Source organism: Procambarus clarkii, chromosome 53 (genome assembly GCF_040958095.1).
Source record: "Procambarus clarkii isolate CNS0578487 chromosome 53, FALCON_Pclarkii_2.0, whole genome shotgun sequence".
Taxonomy (NCBI): Eukaryota; Metazoa; Arthropoda; class Malacostraca; order Decapoda; family Cambaridae; genus Procambarus; species Procambarus clarkii.
This window is the reverse complement of record NC_091202.1, coordinates 4058769-4076329: the sequence shown is the minus strand read 5'-3', so window position 1 is coordinate 4076329 and position 17561 is coordinate 4058769.

Genomic DNA, 17561 nt, shown 5'->3' with positions numbered 1-17561 from the left:
CAGTGCAAGAACTGAACCCTGTGGTACTCCACTTGTAACAGTCCTCCAATTCGATACCTTGCCTCTGATTACAGCCCTCATTTTTCTGTCAGGAAATTTTTCATCCATGTTAGAAGTTTAATCTTCACCCCTCCAATAGGTTCCAGTTTCCAGAACAACCTCTTATGGGGAACTCTGTCAAAAGTCTTTTTTAGGTCCAGATCAATGCAGTCAACCCAACCATCTCTTTCCTGTAAAATCTCTGTGGCTCGATCATAAAAACTGAGTAAGTTGGTTACACAGGATTTTCCAGATCGGAAACCATACTGTTTGTCTGATATTATATAGTTTTTCTCCAAGTGTTCTACCCATTTAATTTTAATTATTTTTTCCAATACAGTGAGGCCTCGACTTACAATGGTAATCCGTTCCCAGAGATGGATCGTAAGTTGAAATATCGTAAGTCGAAGCGATTTTTTCCATAAGAAATAAAGGGAATTGAATTAATCGGTTCCCTCACCCTCCAAAATATTAACTTACAAATACATTTTATACTGAATGCAATTTTCTTCTCTAACTACAATACAGTACATATGTTTATCTTACCTTTATGGAGGACTCTTGATTGCATATGGAAGATGGTGATGAGAGGGGGGAGGAGGAGAGGTGTTACTGTTTGGAAGGGGAGTCCCCTTCCATTATAACATCAGGCAATGATGATTTTTGTGAGATAAACCCTCTAGCATGTTTTGCCTGCATACCACTAGGACCTGCTTGTGGCTCACTGCTTGCTTGTCTTGGTTAACACCTGATTGATGGGGTTCTGGGAGTTCTACTCCCCAAGCCCGGCCCGAGGCCAGGCTCGACTTGTGAGAGTTTGGTCCACTAGGCTGTTGCTTGAAGCGGCCCGCAGGCCTACATCATACTAAGAATCTGTCTATAAACATTTGTTTCTCCCTACATTTTAACACTTGTCTGTAGTAAGACATCACATTGTTATTTAACCCTTTAACTGCGCCACCTCCAAATATGACACCCCCCCCCCCCCCAGCGCGCAAGAAATAAATTCTCTTGAAAAAATTCTTTTGTTTTTTTAAAGTGTCAAAAACTCTTCCCTCAATATGGGTATGTCCAAAAATTTTCGAATTTGTACTTACTTTGGCTGCTATGGGGTCTGTAAGTTGGTGTGTGATGTCATCATTCCCCGTGACGTACGCTACCGGGGCCCGTAGGGCGCCTGGGGCGGGGCACGCGAGTTGCCGCGAATATATTTATGTTCACATATGCTCACAGTTCCAAATACATTTTATTTGTTTTTACGTGCTAATCCTATGTATAATGAACACGTATACTATATTACGGCAGTAAAACATCCGTACTGTCTGATGACAGTCATGTTACGTGCATGACACTTGTGTACACATATGTTGCACATATTTACCATGTATCATGCTAATTTATGTATATATACAATCTATTTACAGACTATACACTCTCACACACTTTATACATTCACCATCAACACATTTAGAACACCGCGAGTATGAGCAGCCACACCCAGCCAGCCCTCCATCACTCTTCCAACATTGTATTCGCCAACATTGCTCCTCCCATCATAGTTATTCACACCAATGTTTCATGTTCATTTATGTATATTTACAACATATGTACACAATATACACTGTCACACACTATATACATTCACCATCAACACATTCAGAATACCACGAGTGTGAGCTGTCACACCCAGCCAGCCCTCCTTAACTCCTCCAACATTGTATTCGCCAACATTGCTCCTCCCATCATACAGTTGTTCACACCAATGTTTCATGTTCATGTATGTATATATTCAACCTATGTACACACTATACACTGTCACACACTATATACATTTACTAGCAACACATTTAGATCATTGCGAGTGTGAGCAGCCACACCCAGACAGCCCTCCGTCACTCCAACATCATACTCGCCAACATTGCTCCTCCCACCATACTGTTATTGTTTTTATTACACTATTTACACATGTTATATATACCTATCTACATGTTTTATTTACCAGAACTATGCAAGTAAGCCGGTATTGTGTCCAAACAGTACAGTGGCCACCATACACTGCATGAGAAATCACACAGCAGACAGCAGACGACGCTACGATTACGACGTCACCTCCCTCACCAAAATAGCTCCACTCAAAATACTCCTGTTGCTGTTATTACACTATATACTCACACACTGTATATACCCATGTACATGTGTGTTCCCCATAGCGAACCACAAAGCTAGTATGGTGAGCAAAACAAGAGTGGCTGCCACACAGTGAGGGTACCTAAATTCTCTCCCTTCCTCCTTCCCTCACCAAAATTCCTCCTTCCATAATACTATGCACAACGCTAATTATAACAACAATTCTGGTCACTAATTCCTGTAAATAATGTTTGACCACGAGTTTATTTTGAAAAGGAACCTAAGAAGTCGTTTGAAGATTCCTAGATGGACGAAATAATGCTGTGGTGCTGTGGCTAGCGCTGTGAACATCGTGAACAGCATTGAATCACTGATAATTTGAACATTGTACCCAGTCATTATCACACTCAGGCTCTTCTATAATACTATCATGGCTAAATAATACAGGTTATATATATATTTTAACATTATTAGGCGATGCTGTGGTCACACGCTGAACAGCAGTGCTGTGCGCTCATGCTGCGAGCGCCAGCCTCGGTTGCTCACTCACTACTGAGGCTCTCATACTGGGAATGTGAACCATGATTTTTTTTAAAGATGGCGTCTGTTTACAAGAGCCCTGAGGAAGCTGATGTGAACCCCATGTAGCCGCGGGAGTTTTGAATGGAACGTGAAAAATACAAATACCTGGAAGCGCGTAGCGCACCCCAGACGTGGGCCTGCAGGCACGTTGCGCAGTTAAAGGGTTAAAAAGTCAATGCAACGGCCTGCTACAGCTTTATCTGGGTTAGTTTTTTCTACAAAACTTTGCAGTTCTTCCCATACTTCACACATTTTCTTTATGAGGAAGGGATACTCTACTGCCTCAACTCGCAACTATTTTCTTAGGTTGAACCTTACCACTGACTTTCTTGGGACCCATGGTGTGATATATAATAATCAGTTTTATGCTCAAAAAGCAAAATAATCACCACAAAAACGGAATTTCTTACAGGCGTGATCGTCACTAAGCGGGCAGTTCTAGTAAACTGAGGAACCGTGACCGGGAATCACGCACTTGGTCGACCCAAACCTGTACCAACATATATTGTTAGTCGACGACACTATCGTAAGTCGAGTCGCATTTTACGATCAAATTTACATCTTAACTCGAAATTATCGTAAGTCGGGTCATTCGTAAGTCGAGGTGCCACTGTATTTTGAATATTATACTTGTCATTGATACAGGTCTATAATTAAAAGGGTCTTCCCTGCTGCCACTTTTGTACATTGGAACTATGTTAGCCTTTTTCCACACATCAGCAACAACTCCTGTAAACAGGAATGCCTGAAAAATCAGTTGAAGTGGAATGCTGAGCTCAGGTGCACATTCTCCCAGAACCCATGGTGAAACTTCATCTGAACTAACTGCTTTGTTCTTACTTAGCTCCTTGAGCATTTTTTCCACTTTGTGTCTATACACCTCTATGTGCTCTATGTTGTTCTCTGGAATTCTTATTGTGTCTGGTTCCCTGAAGATTTCCTTTTGTACAAACACACTTTAGAACTTTTCGTTTGATGTTTCACACATTTCCTTTTCATTTTTCGTGAATCTATTTCCCATTTTCAACCTCTGAATATTATCCTTTACCTGCAATTTGTTGTTTATGAATTTAAAGAATAGACATGGTTCTGTTTTACATTTATCTGCAATCCCTTTTTCAAAAAAATTTTCTGCCTCTCTTCTCACTGCCATGTAGTAGTTTCTCGCATCTTTGTATTGCTGGTATGTTTGGGGGTTTGGCCTCTTCCTATATTGATTCCATTTTTGTGTCTTTTGGTCTCTGGCCCCTCTCACAATTTCTGTTGAACCAATCCTTTTTCCTAGTTCTGCATCTCTGCTTTGGTATAATTTTTTTGTGCCTTTATCATATATTTCACAAAACTTGACATACATCTCATTTACTTCCGTGCCTAGCAACAAGTCTGTCCAATTATACTCACTAAAAAAAATTCTAAGGTCGCCATTATGTCCTCTCCTGAAATTAGGTTTTTCAACTGCTTCAACCTCCCAACCTTTTCTTCCAGATTATAACGCATTGCATACTTTATTCCCAAAAAGACATGGTCACTTTTACCCAAGGGAGACAGGTACTGAATGTCAAATATCTCTTCCTCCTTCCTGGTAAGTATCAAATCTAGCATGGCGGGAACGTCCCCTTCCCTCATCCTTGTAGCTTGTTTAACATGTTGATACAAGAATGTTTTCAGGATGACATCTACAAATTTACAGGTCCAAAAATCCTCTGTTCTAGCTTCATATGCTTCCCAGTCTATGGATTTCAAGTTGAAGTCGCCGACTATCAACAGTCGTGATCTATCGTTATCCGCTCTCACTATAATCTCTCTTATTATTGTTATAAGACCTTTTCATTTACTATCTAGCTCCTCCTTTGTCCATGTGCTGATTGGCGGTGGGCTATATGCATTTATGATCATTAGTTTATTATCCTCATGGCAGATCTCTAGTGCTATTACGTCAACTTCTTGTGGATTGGTAATCATTATTTCGTTTACCTGTAGGTGTTCTTCCACCAGCACAGCAACGCCACCGCCTTTCCTAATTTTTCTGTCCCGTCTCCAAATTGAGTAGCCCCCTTGGGAGTCTCTGCCATTTGATGTTCCTGAAGACCTTGAACATGATGATGACTCATTTTCAGGATTTAGTGATGTGGAACCTGAGAGTGGTATTAGCATTCCCGTGGCAAGTGGTAGTGATATACGTGCTGTTACCAAGCAGAGGGCTGCAGTGCCAGCTCCTTTACACACCAAACGCCAGCGTGCCACCTCGCATGGGCAGATTTAAGAAAGACTGCCCTTATCTTCCAATGTTCCTGCTCACAGCGTGCATAGTACGTGGTCTCTATCTCCTAGCCAACGTACATTTGTTGGTGCTAAGATACATGGTGGTTGGTGGTCCCGCCACCAGAACAGGTGTACTCGTGTAGAGTGATAGTGAGGACCTTGTACCACAAATTTCATCATTTATTGCTACTGATGTTGCGATTACTGACCTTTTTCCTTATATCAGCATTGACATGAGTGAAATGGACTATTTTTTCATACTTTGACCAGCCGTTTATGGAACATATTGTTCAAGAAACGAACAGGCGTGCTGCCAAGCTCATTGGAACGTATGGCTTATCAACATATTCATGATTGCAGCATTGGAGAAACACAACAGTACCAGAACTTTGTGTATTTTTGCCCTCTGTATGATAAAGAATTCAATCAAACACATGTAATCAAAGAACAAAGACACTGTTGTCCCATCACCTGTTTTTGGAAAATAAATATCACATGACAGGTTTCTGCTGATTCTCAGGAGTCTTCATTTTAAAAATATTGAAAAACAGTGACCAAAATGAGAGACAGTGGAGGGTGAGGCACGTATTAATTAAGTGAATTGAATTGGAAGTTCAGAGATTACCACACCAAGTCAGAAGCTAGTGATTGACGAATCTCTTGTGCTTTTCAAAGGATGTTTTGCCTTCAAGCAGTATCCTCCCTCCAAAAGGCATAGATTTGGATTTGAATTTTTTGTTCCGTGTGATTGTCAAACAGGAATGATCATGTACACGATTTTATATTCCAGTAGCGATGCTGACATTCCGGATAATGATCCTCACAGTTTCTCAGGAAGTGTAGTGAAAATGCTGATGGCACCACTGCTGAAAAACGGCCACAGTTTATATACAGATAGTTATTATTCTAGTTCCCTGCTAACTATTTTTCTGCTGAAACATGGAACCAGAGTGGGGCACAGTAAATCTACGGAGGAAAATGCCAGTGCAATATGCTTACAATATGCTTGCAGTGATGGAAAGACAGACGAGAAGTAAATACTACATTTACACTAGCAGAATGGTTGACAGTGGCAAGGTCAACACAGCAACAAAATAAGAGATCGAAGAAATAGAACAATCGTTGAAGCGATCATACGAGGCTGAGGAAATGGAATTGGAACAGAAAGCTATACAAGAGATAAAGAAAAATCCAAAATATTTTTTCACATATGCAAAAATCAAAAATCAAAAACTTCCACCAGTATTGGACCTTTAATTACAACTGAAGGTACATACACAGAGGACAACAAAGAAATTAGTGAAATTCTATGAAGCCAGTATGAGGCTATGTTTAGCACAATAATAAACAACATGATAGTTGATGACCCAGACAGCTTCTTTATGAATGACATTCAAGCTGCAGATAATATAACGGATATTAACACGAACTCGGAAGATTTTGAAAGAGAAATTGACAATATGCCCATGCACTCGGCTACTGGGCCGGACTCATGGAATTCAATATTCATAAAGAAATGTAAAGTACCAGTAGCGCGAACGCTCAGCATAATATGGAGAAAGATCCTATATACAGGGGAGATACCAGCAACACTTAAATCTGCAGATATAGCTCCTTTACACAAGAGGGGGGAGTAAAGCCTTGGCAAAAAATTATAGGCCAGTTTGCCCTAACATCACACATAAAAGTTTTTAAAAGAGTGATTAGGAGTCAAATTTCTAGTTTTATGGAAAATAATGAGTTACACAACCCAGGACAACATGAATTTAGAGCGGGAAGATCCTGTCTGTCACAGTTACTCAATCACTATGACAAAATCACAGAAGCTCTAGAAGAAAAGCAAAATGCAGATGTAGTATACACAGACTTTGCAAAGGCATTTGACAAATGTGATCATGGAGTGATTGCACACAAAATGAGGTCAATGGGAATAACTGGTAAAGTAGGACACTGGATACTCAATTTCCTATCGAACAGAACACAAGGAGTAACAGTCAATCAAATAAAATTAAGTCCAAGCGCAGTTAAAAGCTCTGTACCTCAAGGTACAGTTCTTGCATCACTGTTGTTCCTTATTCTCCTATCATATATAGATAAAAATACAAGTCACAGCTTCGTGTCCTCCTTTGCAGATGACACAAAAATCAGCATGAAAATTACTTCTGCTGAAGAAATGGAAAAATTACAAGATATCAACAAAGTTTTCGATTGGGCAGCAGAAAATAACATCATGTTTAACAGCGATATATTCCAGGTACTCAGGTACGGCAAAAATGAGGACCTGAAACATAGTACAGAGTACAAAACACAATCGAATCTGCCCATAATAGGTAAACAGCATGTCAAGGATTCAATTATGTTCATCAAACAGTGAACAAATACTTTGTCGGTTATTACACTATATACACAGGTTATATATAAGTATCTGCATGTTTTGTTCACCATAACGAACCACTAAGTTGCTATTATGAGTCGAAAAGTAACGAGGAGTCACTGCCACACACCAGCCAGCCACTCACTCCCTCAACACCTCACTCGCCCACATTCTCCTCCCACAATACTGTTTTTGCTTTTATTCACTATATACAGACGTTATATATAAGTATCTACATTCGTGTTCACCATAATGAACCACTAAGTTGGTATGCTGAGTGGCAGTGGCAGCCCGCCACTGGCTGCTACTTCCTCCCTCCCTCAAGTCACGTGACTCACCCACATTCTCCTCCCACAATACTGTTTTTGCTTTTATTCACTATATATAGACGCTATATATAAGTATCTACATTCGTGTTCACCATAACGAACCACTAAGTTGGTGTGCTGAGTGGCAGTGGCAGCCCGCCACTGGCTGCCACTCCCTCCCTTCCTCCCTCACCTAACCTGACTTGCCACCATTCTCCACCCACCATACTGTTTTTGCTTTTATGTACAGACGTTATATATAAGTATTTACATGTTTTGTTCACCATAACTGTACATCTAAGCTTGTATGGTGAGTAAAGGCACAAAGACGTAGCTACTCACACAGTCAGCTGGTGGCAGCTGCCCTCAAGGCCAGACACACTAATATTTCTCCTCCAACAATACCGTTTGTGGTGTTATTACGCTATACACACAAATTATATATAAGTATCTACCTGTTTTATTCACCATACTTGTACAAGTAAGCTGGTATGGTGCCCAAAGACCATAGTGGTTACCAGCACTGGTAATACACCAGTAAACAACATAAGTCGTGCAGACGACGCACCTCCCTCACCAAAATGGAGGCTCCCAACCTATTCCTATTGGTGTTTATACCCTCTATACACACGTTATATATAAGTATCTACATTTGTGTTCACCATAGCGAACCATTAAGCTGGTATGGTGAGTGCAGTCAATAAAAGGTGGCCACACACAGTCAGAAGACGACGCCACCACCCTCCCTCCCACAGCATTACTCCTCCCTCCATGGAGCACAGCACTAAATATCACCACAATCCTGCTATTATCAGAACCCTGGTCAAGTTTATCACAGTCAGGGGGCTTCTGTAATAATATCATTGCTAAATAATAGCAAGAACATGTATATTATGGCATTTTTAGACGATGCTATGGTCACAAGCTGAACAGCAGTGCTGTGAGCTCATGCTGCGTGCATCAGGCTTGGTTACTCACTCAATACTGAGGCCCCTCATACCCGGGAATTTGGCCCACGATTTAAAAAAAAATGGCGTCTATTTACAAGAGGCCTGATGAAGGTGTGGTGAACCCCGTGTATCCGCGGACTGTTTAAATCTTGCGCGGTACTCCAAAACATCATATGATGCCGAGTGCAATTTACTGCAAGTCACTCAACGCATCATATGATGTCTTGCGCAGCTAAAGGGTTAATAAAGAAAGAAAGGTAAATGAGGCTGGATACAATTCGATCCATTAATATGTAAAAATTATTCCCCCTTACCGGGTGGCTGACGCAACACCACGGCCATGATTCTAGAGAGAAATCAGGTGGTACTACGCCTCAGTTCTATAATCTGAATATCTATGTATACTGGTTAGTAGTGTTAGTGAATTATAATGCCTAGTACAAGAATTACCTCTTATCGTATTAGGGGTTAGTAATTAAATGTTGGAAATTTCTAACATGACTACACAACCTCCATGATCATCTTGACTACTCAACCTCCAGCATCATCTTGACTACTCAACCTCCAGCATCATCTTGACTACTTGACCTCCACCATCATCTTGACTGCGAGCATTATCTTGACTACTCGACCTCCAGCACACTTGGGCTGGACGGTAGAGCGCCAGTCTGGCTTCACGCAGGTCGTCGTTCAATCCCCGACCGTCCAAGTGGTTGGGCACCATTCCTTCCCCCCCTCCGTCCCATCCCAAATCCCTATCCCTTCCCAGCGCTATATAGTCGTGATGGCTTGGCGCTCTCCCATGATTGTTCCCTACCCTTCCAACATCATCTTGACTACTCATCCTTGAGAATAATCGTGAATTCCCAATCCCGTTCATTATGGTAACTAATCAACGACTAGCATTATCTCGTATTCTAAATTTCCAGCTTCGTCTTGATTACTCAACCTCCAACATGCTCATTACTGAACCTTCAGCACCATCGTAACTACTCAACCATCAACATGTTGACTAGGTTACCTCCAGTATCTTTACTAGATAATTTCCAGAGCATCTTGACAAGTTAAATTCCAACAGCACCTAAACGTTATTTTCTTCCTGCATCTTGAGTAGTTAATCTCTATCAGCATTTGTCCAACATTTGGGCTGGATGTGTAGAGCGATGGTCTCGCTTCCTACAGGTTGGTGTTCAATCCCTGACCGCCCAAGCAGTTAGATACTATTCCTGTCCTCCATCCTATCCCAGATACTTGTCCTCATATCCCCCTCCAAGTGCTATATTGTCATACCAGTTTAGCGCTACCCCTGATAATTACTTTTCCTTCATCAACATCGTGATTACTTATTCTTTACCAGCATCTTTAGTAGTAAATAGTTGTGAAAGGTTACTTCAGGAATCACATCAAACACACACAGGCAACCACGCTGGGAAGCCAGATGTGAGAGGTTACCTCGGGAGTCACTGCAAACACACAGGCAACCACGCTAGGAAGCCAGATGTGGAATTAGTGATCCAGAATGTGAGAGACGTGAGCAAAACACCAAGGGGTCCAGTACTTCAGGTAGAGATGAAAACCCAGAGCGGTCTTCACTCCCACAAGTAAATAAAGGCTTACAAAGGGAATACGTAAATCCATTAATAAAAACATTACCTTGAGAAGAAGTATAGGTTAGGAACCGTCTCCAAAGAATTTTCAAAGAATTACTCGTTATTGCTATCTAAAATAATTAGACGACCCAAAACTAAATACTATGAACATAAATTTACCCAAATAAAGAGCAACATTAAAAAAACTTGGAGCACAATTTCACAAATATTGGGATCAAAGAAGATTTTAAATAACAAACCAACACTCCTGTCCAATAACGATGGTCAGCTTTCAGCCTCTGATTCTGCTATTGAGTTCAATAGGTTCTTCTCTTCCAATGGGTCATCCCTTGCAAATGATATTCCATCTTCCAGTACTGATATTAAGGACTATCTTACAGGTAACTATCCACAGTCTCTGTACCTAAAGCCTATTAATTCCACTGACGTCAATGAGATAATCCTTTCCCTTAAAACCAAGTCTAGTGCCCTTGAGGAGATACCAACTTTAATTTACAATAAAAGCCTCCAGATCTTTAGCCCCTGCTATTGCATTGCTCTTCAACAAGTCACTTGAACTCCAAACCTTTCCAGATATTCTAAAAAAAAAGCCAGAGTAACCCCTATCCACAAATGTGGTGATCTCACAGATGTTAACAACTACAGACCTATGTCAATCCTGCCTAACTTGTCAAATATATTTGAAAAACTAATCTACAAGCAGCTTTACTCTTATCTAGCCAAACACAATATACTTAGCTCTTGTCAATATGGCTTCAGACCCAAAAAAAGCACTAATGATGCACTTATTAGTATGATTAACTTGATTCACGCAGCTCTTGATAAAAAGGAGTTCCCTGTTGGGTTATTTGTGGACCTGCGTAAGGCTTTTGACACTGTCAACCACCAAAACTTTCTTTTTAAATTACATCATTATGGAGTCAGAGGACACTCCCTGCAATACCTCAAATCTTACCTTACTGACAAGCTCCAGTATGTTTCTGTGAATAATTCAATTTCTCCCACCCTACCCATCAACATTGGTGTTCCTCAGGGCAGCATACTTGGCCCTCTCCTCTTTCTTATCTACATTAATGGCCTTCCAAATGCCTCCCAACACCTCAAACCAATTCTATTTGCTGATGACACAACCTTCATTTACTCCAGTCCTGACCCCCTTGCTCTAAATGCCACAGTAAATACTGAGCTAAATAAAGTCCATCTTTGGCTAACTGCCAACAAACTCACCCTTAACATTGACAAAACGTTTTATATTCTGTTTGGCAATAAATCCTCTAATCAAATAAATCTCAAAATAAACAATACCCAAATTTGTAACTAATTAGATGGCAAATTCCTTGGCGTTCTCATTAACCACAAACTGAATTTCCAGGAATTTCCAGCGTGAAGAATTTTGTAGCACGAAGCGTCGTTTCGTAACCAAAACATCAGGTTTTGTACACATCAAAGCGTCGTTTCGTACACAGCATCGGCTCGCAGATTACTCAGTACACAGCTTGAGTCAGCACATAGCTTGGGGTAGCACATAGCATTGGTTAGCACATAGCATTGGTTAGCACACAGCATCGGTTAGCATACAGCATCGGGTACGGTGCTCACAGCTTCTCTTCCTCCTCCAGGCAGCATGCTTCTCCCTTGTGTTTTAAACTGAACAAATACCTGCGTTCACAGTTCATCCTCGTCGCCAATGTGGTGTTTGTGTGTTACTGAGGAAGTCTTGGTTGTAGGGTTGATATAAAGCCATCGCTTGGTTACCGACTTTAATACTTATAAGCAATTACACGACTAGTAGCTTCCAAGATGGTAGCGTCCTGTACGCTCTTGTTTACCTTCCCTGGCGTCTGCTCCGCCACACATAGAAAACGGATGGTACCATTTTCTGTGAACATGACACAGTGTAACCCCATAATTGGCACAGGTTGTATTAAAGATTTCTCCCTTAGGACTGAAGAAATATACATATAAATTTTAATATATATTCAATATAATTCTCAATATTACATCAAATATAGATGGTCAACATAACACTTATAAAGCAAAATCAAAAGTACTGTCTCTCCTAGAATATAATATATATTATGACAACACAGATGTAACAACTTATCTCCCAAAGATGTTATCCCTCCTGGTCCTGGATAGCTACTGACCTACTTTAGCACGGGACTAAAAATCATTGCTTCCGCCCTGCAAAAAATTGCCAAAGTTACAGATATTTATAAAACTTTCATGGAGCAATATATTGTGACAAGAGTAATCTTAAACTAACTTAGTAAATGATCAGAATAACATGCATAACAGAGATAATGTAATTATTACTTCATGCCGAAATTAAAATAAAACAGCAGAGGGAAATGTTGGCACGCTCACCAGCAACTAACTTCCCAAGGACACTTGCCGCCTAATGTTCAAACAATTATAATTTCACATACTGTTACCCACTTATGATCATTACAAACCATTTTTCCCACGGGATCAGCCGAGCTCACAAAGAAAAAAACAATTCTTCCCACGGTTGGTAAGTTGGGCCTATTCCACAGGCAACAATGAAATATATAAACACACAACTTACATAAATGTACATACATGTAATCATATTATACGCATATATAAATGTACATAAATGTAATCATATTATACGCAAAGCATATACAAGTACAAATTAATTTATTTAATTACGTTTCTTAGAGGTACTTAACACTTCCACCTCCAAGAAAAAAAATGCAATGGATAGAAGATTAATGGCATTTTTTCCGAAGTAAAAATGTATGACACTTGAGATTTATGGTATTAATTACACCAAACATGTAAAAGTAATAAGAACACATTTCTGCACAAAAATGAAACATTCCAAATATATTCTTACATGAAACTCAGAAATTTCAGTCTTATGACTATGTTCTACACATGTTTCACTGGAATATGCAAATTTATCTCTCCAGGGTACTATCTCATTTATTTCACTTTGTTTCAGATCATATTTCACACTTTTATCAACAATATTATCATCATTAGCATGAATAAAATTGTCAATAAACGTAGCTGCTTGCATACAGTCATCACGGCAATTTATCTTTCCATCTGTTTCTACAATTTCTCTAAGATCAGTCCCGTATTTCCATGTGATCCCTTTTCCACATGGTGAATTTTTCCAAGAAAGACTCCATTTTCCATTACTCCCTTTTTCTAGAGCTGAACTGCTTCATTGAAGCTGACTGGATGTACAATAGATTTGGGACTTCTCCTGGGTATGCTCTGACAAAGACATCTGCTCCTAACCACTCTTGATCCTCTGTGGAACACATACTCTCGCCCAATGGATACTAAAATTAGAGAAATTAGCGTTAAACCTCACAATTATGTTTAAAACTTTCCCATTCATAGAACCTTCCGAAACACAACACAACAACTTAGCAAACCGTTTACCTCCAAACCAATAAATACAACCTAAGTGCAAAGACTACCTGATCGAACTGACTCAGATGATCCATAATGAACACAAATCAATTTCCTCATAACTCTGTCATAACGATCAGTGAAAGAAAACAGGCATAGGCCTAGGCACCATCTCTCAATCATAACTCCAAAGACAAGTTCACACCCTCTGATGATGGACTTGAACACAACACACACTTTCATCAACCTTCTAGTCTTCCAAAAGACTAACAAAAACATGCCGAAAACTTGACAACCCTCACCATCACTTCCCAAGTGTCTGATGACAAACAATCAACCAAGAAGTTTAAGGGTCTTAACATCTTGAAGATGCACAGCAGATTACTGGGGAAACACCCAAGGACAATCTGTAACCCTTCACAATTATTAACACTAGGTAACCTTATCCCTCAACTTTAAATACACACCTGGAGCCTCAAACATCTGCTCCCAAGTATGATTAAATCTTTCAACCACAATATGACTCTGAAAGTCAACACTACTCTTGAGTGGAACATACACGTTGTTCACTACTCGTGCATCAAAATAAACTGGATCTGAATATATAGACACTGCTCTAGTATAACTCACCACTTCCTCAGAACAACTGGATGCACAACCTACTTGAGTAAACTCTCTCTGCTCAACCACAAGGCTGGACAAAGATGTCCCAAAGTCCATTACTTCACAAGAAAATGGCCCCTGCAGAATAAAAGTAGATTTCAACATCCTACACACATCCTGACTCATTTTACACAATGACAAATAATTACTCCACATGGAATAAGAATCACAACCCACAAAACTCCGCAACTTAGATCCAAATGATACTTTACCACTCTTAATGGTTTTACCAAAATTTCCTCCCATGACATCTGGAGCTGCTCGGAGTACTGTCTGCTCACAATCAATAACACTACTAAGCTGGGTCACATCCTCACAGACAACTGAAGAGGGAGGCTCAATGGGTCTCCATCTACTCAACAGAAGCTGATCCTCTGGCTGCTTTGCCACACTCTCCAGAACTGGATCAGTACAGACTGTCTCCTTGCTTCTCTCTGAAATCTTAGGATCAGTTCTACTCAATGCACATAAATTAAGGGAATCTGAAGCAAGCGGGCAAGTAACAGGTAGTTTGACCTCCTCTCCTATACTATCACCTTGACTAGGGTGAGGCGGGGCCTCTACAACAGGCTTACTCTCGACAACTGATTCTAAACTTGGAGTGAGCGGGAATACTTCTGCCAACCCGACATCTTGTCCTAAACCATTCACTTGGCTGGAATACAATAGAGTAGTGGCTTTTAAGTTTCTCTCAACTCCTGGCACAACGTTCGTAGTGAGCGGGCAAGACAATGGTACATGGACATCCTTTCCCAATTTATTGGAATAAAGCAGAGTCATAGTATCAGGCTTACTCTCAACAACTAGGTCGGCCACACAGGAATCTGGAACAACCACCTCCCACTTCTCCACTGAAGGGGTACTGGTTACTAGAACAAATGCTTGAGTAACGTTAGAACTGACAACTGGATTTATAATAGTACTTACATCAGCACAGGTAGAATGGACAAAACCATCTTCTACAACAGGTTGTTCATTCATAGAACTAACTTCAGCACAGGCAGAATAAACATGGTCAGCAACTGGCTGTTTACACAAACGGGGATCATTCTCACCCACAACATGATTTATGGCCACATCATTACCCAATTTAACAGCCACACCTGGGATGGGCAACTGTGTACTAACACCCACAGTGCATAAACTTGGTGTAATGGTGAATCTGAAATTAATATCTATTAGAGGTACAGTCTTGCATCCTGCAACACTCTGAAGAACTACAAACTTTCCAGTCTCTCTCTTTTCAACATCAGAAAGAATACTGGATGAAATTAAGGTTTGGGAAACACCTGTATCACGAAGAATAATCACTGGCTTCCACTTCCCATTAATACACAAAACTTCACCTGAAGACATATATGGAGAATACTGTTTCACCCAATTGGGGTTTACAGTTACATGTTTATTAGTAAATTTATTTTGCACACCTCTACAATAAATGAGACCAGTTGGTCGTAACTCAGGGTGCAATATAAAACAGGAATTAATTCCATGGCCTTTTCTCTTACAATGGGAACAGGACCTTACAGTGGTCACACCTGTGGAACCAACTGTAGGTTTAGAATTAACCTTATTAATATTTGACATTCCTGACAAGGAAGTAACAGGATTAGGTTTTGTAAGAGAAGAGCTCATGGGAGTAACTGGAGCACTAGGACTGGATGGATTCTGATAAGGAGTACGGTGAGCATTATAATTTACTCTACGGTTAAACTTAGGTGATTGGGCCTTAAACTGGGCCTTAGTCAACAACTCATGCTCATCCGCGAGCTTTGACAGCTCATAAATGTCTGTTACATTCTATTGTTCTGCCATAAAAGTAGACAACTTGTCTGGGAGATATGACAATACTTCTTCCATGATAAGATTCTTTAGAGCATCATACTCAGTTACTGAAAGTGACTTTAACCATCTGTTGCAAAATTTCGTCTTTTGACGAGTAAAATCAGCTATTGTCTGATCGCTTACCCTCCTTAGGTTCCGAAACTTTTGCCTGTGTGCCTCTGGATTTAATTGATATGCATTTAAGATGCTTTTCATTACAAACTCATAATCAAAACTATTAGCGTCAGTTAGGATGTAAAAACCTCCTGACTACGCCCTTTAAATTGAGACTGCATGATTGCTACCCATTGATCCCTTAGCCAGTTCATACTGATGGCAATCTTATAAAAATGTGCAAAGAAAACCTCAGGATCCTCCTCATTAAACTTGGGTAACTATATACTTATTCATCCTTATGGGATTATTATCATTATTTGTTGAAACATTACTAGTATTTCCATGCCCAGCTGCCATACGCTGTGTTTCAAACCTTAAGTTAGTGTCAGCCATTTGTTGTTGAATCTCTAATTGCTTAGTTTGTTCCTCGGCTTGTTGCTTCTTTGTTGCTTCTAGTTGCAACTCAATTAAACTTCTATTTTGTGCCTCCATTTCTAAACGCCTAGTCTCAAACTCTCTCTGCTGAGCTTCAGCCTCTAATATTTTCTGTTCCTTTTGAGCTTCAATCTTAGCATATGCTATTTGTTCTTCTAACTCAAGACTCTTTAAAGCCATTTGCTCACTCGTATCTTCTCTGACTTCCTCCAGAATTTCTTCTCTTAACTCTCCAATCTCTACCAAATGTGTCACTATGACTCAGAATTTGTGGTTTAGTCATGGTATTTTTGGCCGTTAATTCTAGCTTACTGGCCATATTTATTAACGCAGACTTTGTTAGGCTTTTAATTCCCTCAAAGTCTGGGTTAGCCAGACTTTCGCTCCCAGGTGCCGGCGAAAAACAATGGGCAGAGTTTCTTTCACCCTATGCCCCTGTTACCTAGCAGTAAAATAGGTACCTGGGTGTTAGTCAGCTGTCACGGGCTGCTTCCTGGGGGTGGAGGCCTGGTCGAGGACCGGGCCGCGGGGACACTAAAAAGCCCCGAAATCATCTCAAGATAACCTCAAGATCTCGAGAAGATAGCCAACAGCGACAACACTTGCTCCTCCATATTTACTAACACTTGGCACTTGATTAACACAATATAATTAACACAATGGCACTGCACTACACTTCACTGTAAAATTGTCACAACACTGAAAATTCGCTTGGCCTCACTGCACAAACAAAATATATAGGATGACTTACCTCAAAATCGTGAAGTGTTGTTACTTAACACACAGGAAGGCTTGAATGGCACACAGAATAGTTCTTAAGAGAAACACACAGACACCTAAACACACTGGTACCTAGGAAGGCAAGGTTAGATTAGCA